General features: G+C 42.9%; 1 protein-coding gene across 1 annotated transcript in view; it reads left to right on the top strand.

The window, feature by feature from the left end:
• The first annotated feature begins 320 nt into the window (after positions 1–320).
• Positions 321–13,571, top strand: part of LOC311108803 (protein dispatched homolog 1-like) — an 86,395-nt gene continuing 73,144 nt past the window's right edge. The window contains exon 1 of the mRNA XM_084151565.1: positions 321–395. The gene's annotated coding sequence lies outside the window, so the exon portion shown is untranslated. The remainder of the gene's footprint in view (positions 396–13,571) is intronic.

Raw genomic sequence — 13,571 nt, 5'->3', positions numbered from 1 at the left:
ACAAAAAGATGCCATTGCTATTTCTCTCTATTGAATGTTGAGATTGCCAAAAGGCCAGTCTCTTTGGCGATGACAAGGAGTGGAATGTTAGCTGAAGAGACATGGTACTCAGGTTAGTGTTTTTTAGCTTTTAGAAACAATGAATTAAATTTGATACGTTCATCCATTTTCATTCATTCTTATATATTAAACATTTCAATTTATCACATTATATAATTCAGGTCAGTTGCTATTCTTGTTTTGCACAACTTTTATTTTGAAAAACATCAGGAAGAAACGCTGCCTACCGGAAGTTAGAGGCGCATCGTTTACACATACTGCTTGGTGCTAGTTTGTTTCACACTACTCGCAGATTGACTAACTACACTCACCCATCTTTGTCGGGATGAACTAAAGTAAGAAACCATACATGCTTTTACTCTTTTGTTATAAATAATCCCTGTGTTATGACTGTTAGCAGAACATACTGCAACAACTAAATAGATTGCCCCTCCTAGCCTTGCTAGCTTAGCTTGCCATTGGCATTGCTAGCAATGTGTACATGTAACATTAGCTACCCACTGTGAAAAAAAAAAAAAGATCTGAATGTGTTGCGCATAGGATGCTAGATTATATTGACAAGACAGTCAAATGACCGCTCTAACAATGGAAATACATGGCCTCAGAAAGGAGGCGAGATCAGGTAGGACTATTCTAGCCAATTAAAGGGCAGATACGCGCCATAGAGATAGATAAGACTCATCTTTGTATCTGTGCCATCATAGCGTCTGTGACAACATGGGAAGCGCCACTGAAGCCATCTCCAATTTAAAGTAGTCCATTTTCTTCTTCATTGGCTGATTGCTCTCAACTCAAGGCAATCCCCACCCAGTTGACTACGTACTGCTAAAGGCTTATGGTAGAGAAATTAACATTCAATTATCTGGCAACAGCTCTGGTGGACATTCCTGCAGTCAGCATACCAATTGCACCCTCCATCAACACTTGAGACATCTGTGGCATTATGTTGTGTGACACAACCTCACATTTTAGTGGCCTTTTATTGTCCCCAGCACAAGGTGCACCTGTGTAATGATCAGGCTGTTTAATCAGCTTCTTGATATGCCACACTTGTCAGGTGGATGTACTATCTTGGCAAAGGATCAATGCTCACTAACAGGAATGTAAACCAATTTGTGCACAAAATGTGAGAGAAATAAGCTTTTTGTGCGTATAAAAAATGTCTGACATCTTTTATTTCAGCTCATGAAACATGGGACCAACACTTTACATGTTGCATTTATATTTTTGTTCAGTATATATTCTTTAAAAATCAATGGGTAGGCCTGTATATCATTCATTTATAAGTCCAAAAATGGATGTAGCAACTAAGGATTCTAGCTTTAACCAATGTAGGCTATATAGCCTGTGTCAACGTTTTTTAGTTGTATGTGTTTTTCTAAGATGAGTCATGACGGTTTTAGAACAAAGTTTGTTTCATCTGAACGGTCTGGTTTTGCAACGTCAAATCAAATCAAATCAAATCAAATTTTATTGGTCACATGCGCCGAATACAACAGGTGCAGACATTACAGTGAAATGCTTACTTACAGCCCTTAACCAACAGTGCATTTATTTTAAACAAAAAAAGTAAGAATAAAACAACAACAAAAAAAGTGTTGAGAAAAAAAAAAGAGCAGAAGTAAAATAAAGTGACAGTAGGGAGGCTATATATACAGTAAAATAAAGTGACAGTAGGGAGGCTATATATACAGGGGGGTACCGTTGCAGAGTCAATGTGCGGGGGCACCGGCTAGTTGAGGTAGTTGAGGTAATATGTACATGTGGGTAGAGTTAAAGTGACTATGCATAAATACTTAACAGAGTAGCAGCAGCGTAAAAAGGATGGGGTGGGGGGGCAGTGCAAATAGTCCGGGTAGCCATGATTAGCTGTTCAGGAGTCTTATGGCTTGGGGGTAGAAGCTGTTGAGAAGTCTTTTGGACCTAGACTTGGCACTCCGGTACCGCTTGCCGTGCGGTAGCAGAGAGAACAGTCTATGACTAGGGTGGCTGGAGTCTTTGACAATTTTGAGGGCCTTCCTCTGACACCGCCTGGTATAGAGGTCCTGAATGGCAGGGAGCTTTGCCCCAGTGATGTACTGGGCCGTACGCACTACCCTCTGTAGTGCCTTGCGGTCAGAGGCCAAGCAGTTGCCATACCAGGCGGTGATGCAACCAGTCAGGATGCTCTCGATGGTGCAGCTGTAGAATTTTTTGAGGATCTGAGGACCCATGCCAAATCTTTTTAGTCTCCTGAGGGGGAATAGGCTTTGTCGTGCCCTCTTCACGACTGTCTTGGTGTGTTTGGACCATGATAGTTCGTTGGTGATGTGGACACCAAGGAACTTGAAGCTCTCAACCTGTTCCACTACAGCCCCGTCGATGAGAATGGGGGCGTGCTCAGTCCTCTTTTTTTTCCTGTAGTCCACAATCATCTCCTTTGTCTTGGTCACATTGAGGGAGAGGTTGTTGTCCTGGCACCACACGGCCAGATCTCTGACCTCCTCCCTCGTCTTGTCTCGTGTCGGCAGTTTTTATCTGAAATGTTTTAAATGTGGTTTGTAATTGATGTCTTTGATCCTGCATTGTCATAAAGCAGTGACATCACTTTCTCTCTCCAGCCATTTATTTGAACACCTGCATCTAGGGTGTGAAATGGTGAGGGAGTTCCAATTTCAATATCAGTTCAACCACAAGCTCGGCTTGAAGCCATTATCCTTGTTCCTTGTTGGTTTCCTCATACATAGAGCTCGCCAGCTTGTAGTCCTAAAAAATGGAAATTACATTTACATTTACATTTTAGTCATTTAGCAGACGCTCTTATCCAGAGCGACTTACAGGAGCAATTAGGGTTAAGTGCCTTGCTTAAGGGCACATCGACAGATTTTTCACCTAGTCGGCTCGGGGATTAGAACCAGAGACCTTTCGGTTACTGGCACAACGCTCTTACCCACTAAGCTACCTGCCGAAATGAGTTACCTCTGGTTTGTTCGGCCATTCCTATGGGGGAAATGAATGGGGAAAGAATGCCGAAAATAAGGTCTGAGGTTAACACAGGCTTAGGAGATCTTATACGTTTTGTTCTATGAGATAATATAATTCAGTTAATATGACCTTTAATGAATTCTGAAGCCTTTATGTGCTTGTTTTGATTATATAAATGCTTCAAAATTCACAAAAAGTTATGTTGGCTGATGAAGATTATCTCATAGAACAAAACGTATAAGATGTCCTAAGCCTGTGTTTACCACAGGCCGTATTTTCTGTGTTTACCCAAAACCCCCCTTCATTTCCCATAGGCTTTGGCCAACGAGCCATGGCGGAATTGGTGCCTACAAAAATACTCCATTACTATTGCTCTCTATTGCCACCACTACCTAAAAGTGCCCCTTGCTTCCAAGTCTTTGCAAGGAAAACTCTTGAAGGGAGCACTAATTTAACTAGACACCTTTGACGCACCACCCAATGCCTCCAAAATGACCTTATTTGGGCTCATGCTATGAGACGTAAAGAAGGAAGAGTGAAACTCTTGATTTAATGTAATGTAGCTCATCCAGCTTTATTACAAACAGAACATAAATCACAAAAGAATGGGTCTGGCTGTGAGGGTCAGCTCAGTTCTGGTATTTCTATTAGTTCAAGGGGGCTGTGCTAGTGGAAACACAGCTTGGCTATGCTAATTGTGGGGCACTTTTAGTTGGGTGCCCCACACTGTAGTTTGTTTCTTTCAAGTATTAACTCAATAATCCAGTTCTAATGCCTACTTAACATTATGAACATGACCATGAAAATGACCAACAGCTCCCTAGCTAAGAGTTTTTGCTGTTCTGATTGGGAAATTAGGCCTAGTGTTTGAGAGACTGGGTCAGAGAAGAGAAAGTAATAGGGCATAATAATCACATAACACAAATCTTTTTGCCTGCTCTTTCACAAATGTAACCATCTCCAGGTACAAGATGCACTTCAATAACATTGAAGTTGGGTTTTTATTTAAATCTTTGTTAGCCCTATACAATTCAGATTCTTATTCATACACATTTAGTCTAGCCTAACTTTATAAGATAATGTTTCCACAACAGAAATAACCAGAAAGCCGGCTTTTATATTGTGTGAGTGGTTAGCCTACACGGAACCAGGTAGAAGGAACATACATGTTTTTATTGATGCAGACATTGAGACATGAGCCTTGCTCTGTGGCTCCTTTCCCCCTAGGGCCTAGGGCAGTGGGATGGTTCTAGTACATCCATGTGGCTTCTCCTCGCTCTCCACACCATGACATGAGAATCCCTGAATCTGAGGCCCAGGGAGCCCCAGTCAGTCTGTTTGCCAAAGCACAGACGCCTCAGAATTTACTACGGGAGTAAATGATACAGATGGGGGTCTTCCTCCTGGGGTTACACACTATCCAGTTCCCAACACTGCTGCTAGATGAGGGGCTGCTGGATGACCCCATTTCCCCCCCCCTCTAGATAACGTTGTTGGGATGGGAATGGCCAGCCCATTACATCACAGACCAACAGTTGAGAAAACAGAATGGGGTAGGCCTAATTTCTCTTGTGGCAGAACTTCACCTCCTGCTCTCTGAACAGAAGTCTGAATGCTGGGTTTTTGGGTATGCCTGCTTTTGTCTCCACTTCAGTCTCTGAAAGAACTGGAAAGGCAACAACCAGCATCAGTTGAGAAACAAAACATGAGTGGATTCTGCATGCCATTAAATGGATGATGTGTTTTTGTGTTTCTCAGATGGTCAACATTGAATTCTTAAACCCTTAATGTTAATAAGCGGTAGTGATACATAACATGTTGTTTTTACAGTTGAACTTATATCAGCTTTAACTTATCAGCTTAAGAGGAATGCTGATCCCTTTTCTTCTAGAGATGTTTCCCTTATCCGCTCATGTCACTGACATCTATTGTACAGTATTTCTGTTATATAGCCTTCCGAGGTTAAAGAATGCAGAGAATCTCAGAATATTCCACTGATTAGAACTCTACTTTGTAAATGTCATGTTTTTATCAGTGATTCCAGAAACCAGTGGCATGAGGCCAGCGCACAGAGATTATTCTGCTATGGTCTGAGAACCTTTAATACGTTTTAAACACTCCCCCTTGCATGTTTCACATTAATAGAAACAGGCCAGTCATGACCTAATAGATGCCCTAAGGTAGGCTCAGACTTCACAATGGTTTCTATTGTTTAGTCTAATGGAGTATGTTTGTATTTTACTCCTTAAAAAATAGTTTGTTCAAAATGATAGACTTTTATAGTAGACCAGTCTCAGGCGATAGAATCCACACAGAATTGAGCTGTTTTGAACTATGCCCACAAGGGGGTAGTCATATGCTAACTCAACAAGAGAGAGTTTGTCTAAGCTATGGTAGAATGAGAAACGGCAGTATGATTTCATATTTCGGGGAGGGGGGGGAGAATGATTTGCCTTAGCTTGTAAGTATTTTTGGCAGTGGCATCATCAACCAATAAATATTTATTTTTTCTCATGAACACCAACAAAATAAAAATGTGGATAGAAAAACGTGTTTAGCCCTTAGGTCTTTTATGGAGAAAGGGACTAAAAAAATAATCTGCAAAAGGCATAAGGTCAGAGATATAGTCCTGACTGGTTGTAGGGGCTGTTAACGTGAGCGGAGGGGAGCACACCCTGGCTGGTGGATAGGGAGGGGGGGTTGTAGGGGAGCACACCCTGGCTGGTGGATAGGGAGGGGGGGTTGTAGGGGAGCACACCCTGGCTGGTGGATAGGGAGGGGGGGTTGTAGGGGAGCACACCCTGGCTGGTGGATAGGGAGGGGGGGTTGTAGGGGAGCACACCCTGGCTGGTGGATAGGGAGGGGGGGTTGAAGTTTCCCAGACTCAGATACTGGAGGTACAGTGAGGGGGGAAAAAGTATTTGATCCCCTGCTGATTTTGTACGTTTTCCCACTGACAAAGACATGATCAGTCTATAATTTTAATGTTAGGTTTATTTGAACAGTGTGAGACAGAATAACAACAAAAAACCCCAGAAAAACGCATGTCAAAAATGTTATAAATTGATTTGCATTTTAATGAGGGAAATACGTATTTGACCCCTCTGCAAAACATGACTTAGTACTTGGTGGCAAAACCCTTGTTGGCAATCACAGAGGTCAGACGTTTCTTGTAGTTGGCCACCAGGTTTGCACACATCTCAGGAGGGATTTTGTCCCACTCCTCTTTGCAGATCTTCTCCAAGTCATTAAGGTTTTGAGGCTGACGTTTGGCAGCGTTTGGCAACAAATGTAAATGTAAAATGTAAACTCGAACCTTCAGCTCCCTCCACAGATTTTCTATGGGATCAAGGTCTGGAGACTGGCTAGGCCACTCCAGGACCTTAATGTGCTTCTTCTTGAGCCACTACTTTGTTGCCTTGGCCGTGTGTTTTGGGTCATTGTCATGCTGGAATACCCATCCACGACCCATTTTCAATGCCCTGGCTGAGGGAAGGAGGTTCTCACCCAAGATTTGACGGTACATGGCCCCGTCCATCGTCCCTTTGATGCGGTGAAGTTGTCCTGTCCCCTTAGCAGAAAAACACCCCCAAAGCATAATGTTTCCACCTCCATGTTTGACGGTGGGGATGGTGTTCTTGGGGTCATAGGCAGCATTCCTCCTCCTCCAAACACGGCGAGTTGAGTTGATGCCAAAGAGCTCAATTTTGGTCTCATCTGACCACAACACTTTCACCCAGTTCTCCTCTGAATCATTCCGATGTTCATTGGCAAACTTCAGACGGGCATGTACAGTGGGGAGAACAAGTATTTGATACACTGCCGATTTTGCAGGTTTTCCTACTTACAAAGCTTGTAGAGGTCTGTAATTTGTATCATAGGTACACTTCAACTGTGAGAGACGGAATCTAAAACAAAAATCCAGAAAATCACATTGTATGAATTTTAAGTAATTAATTTGCATTTTATTGCATGACATAAGTATTTGATACATCAGAAAAGCAGAACTTAAAATTTGGTACAGAAACCTTTGTTTGCAATTACAGAGATCATATGTTTCCTGTAGGTCTTGACCAGGTTTGCACACACTGCAGCAGGGATTTTGGCCCACTCCTCCATACAAACCTTCAGGTTTCGGGGCTGTCGCTGGGCAATACGGACTTTCAGCTCCCTCCAAAGATTTTCTATTGGGTTCAGGTCTGGAAACTGGCTAGGCCACTCCAGGACCTTGAGATGCTTCTTACGGAGCCACTCCTTAGTTGCCCTGGCTGTGTGTTTCGGGTCGTTGTCATGCTGGAAGACCCAGCCACGACCCATCTTCAATGCTCTTACTGAGGGAAGGAGGTTGTTGGCCAAGATCTCGCGATACATGGCCCCATCCATCCTCCCCTCAATACAGTGCAGTCGTCCTGTCCCCTTTGCAGAAAAGCATCCCCAAAGAATGATATTTCCACCTCCATGCTTCACGGTTTGGATGGTGTTCTTGGGATTGTACTCATCCTTCTTCTTCCTCCAAACACGGCGAGTGGAGTTTAGACCGAAAAGCTCTATTTTTGTCTCATCAGACCACATGACCTTCTCCCATTCCTCCTCTGGATCATCCAGATGGTCATTGGCAAACTTCAGACGGGCCTGGACATGCGCTGGCTTGAGCAGGGGGACATTGCGTGCGCTGCACGATTTTAATCCATTACGGCGGAGTGTGTTACTAATGGTTTTTTTTTAGACTGTGGTCCCAGCTCTCTTCAGGTCATTGACCAGGTCCTGCCGTGTAGTTCTGGGCTGATCCCTCACCTTCCTCATGATCATTGATGCCCCACGAGGTGAGATCTTGCATGGAGCCCCAGACCGAGGGTGATTGACCGTCATCTTGAACTTCTTCCATTTTCTAATAATTGCGCCAACAGTTGTTGCCTTCTCACCAAGCTGCTTGCCTATTGTCCTGTAGCCCATCCCAGTCTTGCGCAGGTCTACAATTTTATCCCTGATGTCCTTACGCAGCTCTCTGGTCTTGTCCATTGTGGAGAGGTTGGAGTCTATTTGAGTGTGTGGACAGGTGTCTTTTATAGAGGTAACGAGTTCAAACAGGTGCAGTTAATACAGGTAATGAGTGGAGAACAGGAGGGCTTCTTAAAGAAAAACTAACAGGTCTGTGAGAGCCGGAATTCTTACTGGTTGGTAGGAGATCAAATACTTATGTCATGCAATAAAATGCAAATTAATTACTTAAAAATCATACAATGTGATTTTCTGGATTTACAGAAATTACAGACCTCTACATGCTTTGTAAGTAGGAAAACCTGCAAAATCGGCAGTGTATCAAATTCTTGTTCTCCCCACTGTATATGTGCTTTCTTTCTTTTCTTTTTTTTTCTTAAAAATAAAAATACATACATGCATGCATACATACATACATACATATCCTTTAAAAAAAATATATATATATATTCCCCTTTATTACTTTCCAACCCCGCCACCCTTTCCCCACTGGGAGTAAACTAGTGAACAACAACGCCTAGGCCTCTACTTCCAGCCCATCCCCACTATCTACATTTTATGGACACAGTCAATTTTACAATAATTACTTTTTTTTTGTTAAAAAAATTAATAAATTGGGGGGTAGCTTAATATTGCAGATAGATTGTAACTTCAATCAATGTAATTGTCTGCATCACTTCCAATCCCCCATGTTTTTTATATACACTTCTCAAAAAAATTAAGGGAACAGTAAAATAACACATCCTAGATCTGAATGAATGAAATAATCTTATTAAATACTTTTTTTTCTTTACATAGTTGAATGTGCTGACAACAGAATCACAGAAAAATTATCAATGGAAATCAAATTTATCAACCCATTGAGGTCTGGATTTGGAGTCACCCTCAAAATTAAAGTGGAAAACCACACTACTGGCTGATCCAACTTTGATGTAATGTCCTTAAAACAAGTCAAAATGAGGCTCAGTAGTATGACCTCCCTACAACGCCTGGGCATGCTCCTGATGAGGTGGCGGATGGTCTCCTAAGGGATCTCCTCCCAGACCTGGACTAAAGCATCCGCCAACTCCTGGACAGTCTGTGGTGCAACGTGGCGTTGGTGGATGGAGCGAGACATGATGTCCCAGATGTGCTCAGTTGGATTCAGGTCTGGGGAACGGGCGGGCCAGTCCATAGCATCAATGCCTTCCTCTTGCAGGAACTGCTGACACACTCCAGCCACATGAGGTCTAGCATTGTCTTGCATTAGGAGGAACCCAGGGCCAACCGCACCAGCATATGGTCTCACAAGGGGTCAGAGGATCTCATCTCGGTACCTAATGGCAGTCAGGCTACCTCTGGCGAGCACATGGAGGGCTGTGCGGCCCCCCAAAGAAATGCCACCCCACACCATGACTGACCCACCGCCAAACCGGTCATGCTGGAGGATGTTGCAGGCAGCAGAACGTTCTCCACGGCGTCTCCAGACTCTGTCACGTCTGTCACATGTGCTCAGTGTGAACCTGCTTTCATCTGTGAAGAGCACAGGGTGCCAGTGGCGAATTTGCCAATCTTAGTGTTCTCTGGCAAATGCCAAACGTCCTGCACGGTGTTGGGTTGTAAGCACAACCCCCACCTGTGGACGTTGGGCCCTCATACCACCCTCATGGAGTCTGGGGGGCTCTGGCAGTGCTCCTCCTTGCACAAAGGCGGAGGTAGCAGTCCTGCTGCTGGGTTCTTGCCCTCCTACGGCCTCCTCCACGTCTCCTGATGTACTGGCCTGTCTCCTGGTAGCGCCTCCATGCTCTAGACACTACGCTGACAGACACAGCAAACCTTCTTGCCACAGCTCGCATTGATGTGCCATCCTGGATGAGCTGCACTACCTGAGCCACTTGTGTGGGTTGTAGACTCCGTCTCATGCTACCACTAGTGTGAAAGCACCGCCAGCATTCAAAAGTGACCAAAACATCAGCCAGGAAGCATAGGAACTGAGAAGTGGTCTGTGGTTACCACCTGCAAAACCAGTCCTTTATTGGGGGTGTCTTGCTAATTGCCTATAATTTCCACCTGTTGTCTATTCCATTTGCACAACAGCATGTGAAATGTATTGTCAATCAGTGTTGCTTCCTAAGTGGACAGTTTGATTTCACAGAAGTGTGATTGACTTTGAGTTACATTGTGTTGTTTAAGTGTGCTAAAAGTATTATTATATTATTGATCGATTGACTATGACTTTTCAGATCACCCAGTAATGCTATCTGCAAGGTTAGCTCCAGGTAAATATTGCAATCCTTTAGCCATTCCTGGACCTGTGTCCAAAAACAAGCTACAAATGGACAGAACCAAAACAAATGATCTAATGATTCTGTCTCTTCACAGCAAAATCTGCAGAGCTGGGAAGATTGTATCCCCCATATAAATAACATTCTATTGTTAGCAAGAATTTCTTATAATAATTTAAATTGAAAGATTCTAATTTTTGAATCCGGTGTCGTTTTGCGTGTCAGTTCATAAACACTATGCCATGGGATCGGTACGTCAAAAATCTCTTCCCAACTATTTTGCAATCTATATGGGACGGCTGTCAATCCTTTGGTCCTTAAATGAAACTGATATACTTTTTTATTTATCACAGTTTTCCTTAACCAATTATATTATTTAATGCAAGGCCGACAGACAAGTTCCTTACTTTCTCCTCCTTCCACTTTCCTCTTCCGTTTTTGCGGTAAGGTTGCAATTATTTGGTTGTAATTTTGGGTAGAGCGGACATTTCCATATGTTTTTGTTAGCTGCATGTGCGACAACTTTTTTTGTCAATTAGTATATTTGAGTTTAACCACAATATTTGTTGTATTATTTGTTCTGTCATTTCTGGAGGATTAAATTGAAATTTCTTTGGCTTGTTTTATCTGGGAGATGATTTCCTTTTCAAATAACTGAAAGTGAGTGGTTGTAATCTGAATAAAGGGAAAAAGGCCATTCTTGAACATTGGGTGAGACAATCTTACTAATTTGCTAGAGAACCAGTTCGGATTTAAGTATAACTATTGTATGACTGAAGCTTTTAGTGATAGGTGTAATGCTTTAATATTGATTAATTTCTGTCCTCTGAATTCATATTCATTATATAAATAGGCCCGTTTAATTTCGTCTGGCTTGCCATTCCAAATAAAATTGAATATTTTTTTCATGTTTGACGGTGGGGATGGTGTTCTTGGGGTCATAGGCAGCATTCCTCCTCCTCCAAACACGGCGAGTTGAGTTGATGCCAAAGAGCTCGATTTTGGTCTCATCTGACCACAACACTTTCACCCAGTTCTCCTCTGAATCATTCAGATGTTCATTGGCAAACTTCAGACGGGCCTGTATATGTGCTTTCTTGAGCAGGGGGACCTTGCGGGCGCTGCAGGATTTCAGTCCTTCACGGCGTAGTGTGTTACCAATTGTTTTCTTGGTGACAATGGTCCCAGCTGCCTTGAGATCATTGACAAGATCCTCCCGTGTAGTTCTGGGCTGATTCCTCACCATTCTCATGATCATTGCAACTCCACGAGGTGAGATCTTGCATGGAGCCCCAGGCCGAGGGAGATTTGACAGTTATTTTGTGTTTCTTCCATTTGCGATTAATCGCACCAACTGTTGTCACCTTCTCACCAAGCAGCTTGGCGATGGTCTTATAGCCCATTCCAGCCTTGTGTAGGTCTACAATCTTGTCCCTGACATCCTTGGAGGGCTCTTTGGTCTTGGCCATGGTGGAGAGTTTGGAATCTGATTGATTGCTTCTGTAGACAGGTGTCTTTTATACAGGTAACAAACTGAGATTAGGAGCACTCCCTTTAAGTGTGTGCTCCTAATCTCAGCTCGTTACCTGTATAAAAGACACCTGGGAGCCAGAAATATTTCTGATTGAGAGGGGGTCAAATACTTATTTCCCTCATTAAAATGCAAATCAATTTATAACATTTTTGACATGCGTTTTTCTGGATTTTGTTGTTGTTATTCTGTCTCTCACTCTTCAAATAAACCTACCATTAAAATTATAGATTGATCATTTCTTTGTCAGTGGGCAAACATGCAAAATCAGCAGGGGATCAAATACTTTTTTCCCTCACTGTAGGCCTAGTCATCAGGGAACCGTGACCTATTTACTGCCCCTGGGCTTAAAATGCTGCATCCAGGCCGTTGAGGCAAGAGGGTCCAGGTGCTCAGAAGAAAAATGTGACCCAAAATAATGAAGTGTCTGTAAGGATATATATCTTTTTTATGTGATGGAAGATGGATTGTGTCTTATTGTGGAATGACACTGTAATGTCAAGCGTATTAAAATGGCTGTAGCCTAATCAATGAATAAATGTTTGAATTAAGAGAAGGAGAGTAAATCACCAGAGCCACTTCTCTTGAAGATTTGTAAGACAAAGTTTTGTTTTGTATCTGCTTATCTATTTAATTGGTCAATAAAAAGGTTGAATTAATAACTAATATATCCTGGTGAAACGCTAATAGTTAAACTGAGCAGTCAGGGCTTTGGAATGGCTCGTCCTCATAACAGACAACTGCTGCCTTTGTGGACTGCTGTGTGGACTGTGGCCTTGATTGTAAATTCCTCGAGTTTAGTATGCCTGGCCAACTCCAGCTCAGAAAACAGATAGACTGTTACTGTTCCTCTCTCTGGACTATCTGAGTCCTGTCCTATAGGAGGAGCATCTCGGAAGGGTATCTTTCCAAACCCTGTTCCACCCCTGCCACCCTTGGACAACTGGGCCGGACAGCTGGCTCTAACAGCTGCTAATGGCCTCATTTCAGACGTACTTCTGTGTGAATATGCACTAGTCCTGTGGTGGTGATCTGGAGCTATCAGCACCCTCAGGATGCTCCATAGAGCTTTCTTACGGTCATTTGAAATATAAGAAAAGGTTCTGGTGGGTGCCTGTCATTTTCAGAAACCCAATTTCCCTTCATGTTAATTTGTAGAATTGGAGAGATCTTTGGGGTTATTTTGCCAATAGTCAATGTCTCTAGTTGTTGAGGCTATTCCTAATTGATCTAGTTTGGCTCAAGACCTCTTACGTCTTGTGGGACATGGGTGAAATGGACTGTTTGGTGACACTAAAGGCTTGACTGCACACTTGCCATCTACAACTCCTATCATTGATTGGATCTTACATCTAGATAAGAGGGATAGAGACGGGTGGCTCTAGACCCTGCTCCCACTTGAGTCAAACACATTGCCATCTCTAATCTCCCAGTAGAGACTTCAAACTAAAACGGGGCATGGATAAACCACTTCATCATTGCCAACCCACTATTGTTGAAGTGAAAGTTGTATATCTTATGTGGAGTTTAGTCTTTTTGTGTAGGAGAACTGATGGCAATAACTACTGAAATATCCCTTGGTTATTGGAAATGCTGAGTTTGAGCAAGATTGCATGACTTCAACTGTCAGATGAAAAGGACTGAGATTGGAGTAGTTACACTGTATCCAGGCCTTAGATAATTTATGGGAAGATGAGTCGAATCGACCTGAAGTTCCCTGCAAGTTCATGACCCTTCAACTTCAAGCCAGTGGC

The sequence above is a fragment of the Coregonus lavaretus genome, assembly GCF_964263955.1.
Source record: "Coregonus lavaretus genome assembly, chromosome: 33".
Taxonomy (NCBI): domain Eukaryota; kingdom Metazoa; phylum Chordata; class Actinopteri; order Salmoniformes; family Salmonidae; genus Coregonus; species Coregonus lavaretus.
This window is presented reverse-complemented; position numbering and strand designations above follow the sequence as displayed.